Raw genomic sequence first — 2,119 nt, 5'->3', positions numbered from 1 at the left:
TTTACGTTGTGTAATTGTTGTCTTACTTCATATGTAAAAGGAGAAAGTAAGAAAATATATAATAATCATAAAAAACTATTTTATGTTACGTGAAATTATAATCATAAAAGCGTAGTATAAAATATACATAAATGCAACTTCCCTGGTCTTAAGCCCTATATTTTTGTTTTCGTGTGCCAAATTTTACGTAATGAATAAATATGAATGTAACTATTTGTATATCAAATATAATTTATTCATGAAACAATTGTAGGATTACCTCAGGTGAAGAATGACATATTCTACACCCAGGGTGATCAGGGGTGGATCCTGCGTGGGGTCATGTAGGGGTGGCCGCCCCGGATAATTTTTTGGAACCTTGGCTCACCCCTACTTCGTTGGCCAGTCCTGGTCACCATGGCAGCTAAGAGGACCTATAAGTTCTGTACTCACAGAGAAGAGAAAGCAAACGCTTCGAGGAAGAAGACGAGAAGAGAAGAAAACGCTTCAGTTAGAGGCCTAGAGAGATGGGCAATGAGTAAGGCCCAATAAACGTGAGATGACCTATTATTTTATGTACCCATGCACGCAGCCCATTATTATTCAGTAGATAGACCATTAGTTTTCTTTTGTACGCGGCCTTTTTTTTATCTTCCCAATTCCTATCAACTGAAATTGATCAGCGAACCCATCACACGATCAGATCAAGCGCCTCCGCCTGAGGCGACACTCTTCATTGTCGCCTCACTGCGGCACTTCCCAGGTTCATCAAACCATTAGGATGGATCAGAAGGGTGTCCACCTACCCCCCTGCTGAAGCCGTCCACGGAGGAGGTAGCATCGCCACGGGCACGGCAAAGTGTCCGACTCAAAACTTCAAGCGATCAGCCACTAGAGGCAGCAAGCAGCAGGTGATCTTGTGATCTCCCCTAATTTTCTCCTCTTTGGTTATATAATTCTTTGTTAGTTTGTTGTCCCATTGGCCTAATACTTGAAAGTTGAATACTGAAATTAATTACCCTAGCGGTAAAACTTGTCTTATCGTCTGTTTGAATAAGTTTCATATTATCCTATGATTTAGATTAAACTGATTGATTTTATATGTTTCAGGTACCCAATGGACTTTAATATAAAGCGTTTTGGGATAAAGCATTGTAACGCCCCGGATTCGATGCGCTAGGTGTCTGCCAGTTATTCGCGTCATTGCCATGTCATTTGCTTGCGTATTGCATTTTGCCATGTCATCATCTGCACTTCATCTGCATTTCATCTGCATGTTTTTCAAAACTTGCATCCGTTCGGGTTCCGCCGGTTCTCTCCGTTGTCCGTTCTGAGCACAGACACACTCGCACGCGCCCGCGGCACCTCCAAAATATTATTTTATAAGTGGCTTAAAAATGTTCTCGGAATGGGTTGCAACTTGTCGTGCGGTCTTATTATAGTGTAGACAGACCGCCTGCCAAATTTCGTCGCATTCGGAGTTCGTTTGACTGCCCAACCGTTAAATATATAACCGCGATATAGTCGGTCTAGCATCAGACGATTTCGGAATTCGGAAACTGTTGCCGGGCCTCTCTTCTCTTCTCTCCTCTCAGCCCGAGGCCTCTCATCACAGCCCGTCTAGCCCTCCTACACTTCCCCTCCGCTCCGGACCGTCCGATTATGATCGAACGGCTCCGAAACTCCCCTCCTAACCCCTCAAACCCTAGCCCCTTCCATATATATACACCCCCCCTACCAAATATGGGCTAACCTAGCTCTTCCCCTTCCCCGAGATCTAGCACCGCCCCTTCTCCTCGGATCCGCCGCCGACCACCTTCTCCCCGCCACTTGGCGCCGTCCCACTCGCCAGCGCCACCGTAAGCCGACTTCTCACCTAACCAGCGGCTGCCATGCGTCTCCCTGTCTCTCCTACACCCACGCGGCCCGCGGAGCCCATCCAGGGCCCGCCTGGGCCCGAAGCCGCGCCGCCGCAGCCCGCCGTCGCGCGCGTGAGCCCGCCTGACCGCCCGCCTCCTCCTTCCCGTTCTGGATCGAGGGGAGGAGACCCTCGATCCCGAGCTCCCCGTTGACCCGCCACCGGCCATCGTCCGCGTCGCCTAGTCGGAAGGCTGTGGCTGCCCCGGAACCCAGATCCGTC

This window comes from Triticum dicoccoides, chromosome 1B (assembly GCF_002162155.2).
Source record: "Triticum dicoccoides isolate Atlit2015 ecotype Zavitan chromosome 1B, WEW_v2.0, whole genome shotgun sequence".
In the NCBI taxonomy this organism is placed as follows: domain Eukaryota; kingdom Viridiplantae; phylum Streptophyta; class Magnoliopsida; order Poales; family Poaceae; genus Triticum; species Triticum dicoccoides.
Note: the sequence above shows the minus strand (reverse complement) of the source record.